Consider the following 548-nt stretch of genomic DNA (forward strand, 5'->3'; position numbering starts at 1 on the left):
ACAAAAACATGTCCCTACTCCTAAATCCTGATTGGTGGAATAACTTGGTACACATGTTGGTAAACTTTGGTAGAGTTCAGCCTTAAAACCTCTATAGAATCTTGACTCAATGCCATAGTTTTCAGCTCCTGAGCCTGGAACATGGCCCAGATTGATCAGTCTTGGGGAGTGGCATTCACTAAATCTTACTTATTTGACTGAGATTAGTGTTTGAGTGGTTTGTGCAGTGATTCCCAGACCCCCAACACATAATAGAGCCAGCCCATTTCATTTTCATTTAGAGGTGTGATAAGCACAAAGGGAAAAAGTAGTTTCAGACGAAATCCTGTGGCTAATAAAATAAAACTATACTTAACAGAATAAAGGTGAAAGTCTCTCATTCAAGGTTAAAACTCATGAAATTTCCCTAGAACCAGCCGTCAGTGATTAACTCTAAGATCTCTCTGCACTGGTCCCAAAGGGATAGTTGCTAGCTGGAGGGCTTGACCAGTACTAACTGGAAGAGAGAGAGAGAGAGAGAGAGAGAGAGAGAGAGAGAGAGAGAGAGA

This window comes from Grammomys surdaster, unplaced genomic scaffold (genome assembly GCF_004785775.1).
Source record: "Grammomys surdaster isolate TR1022 unplaced genomic scaffold, NIH_TR_1.0 843, whole genome shotgun sequence".
Lineage (NCBI taxonomy): Eukaryota > Metazoa > Chordata > Mammalia > Rodentia > Muridae > Grammomys > Grammomys surdaster.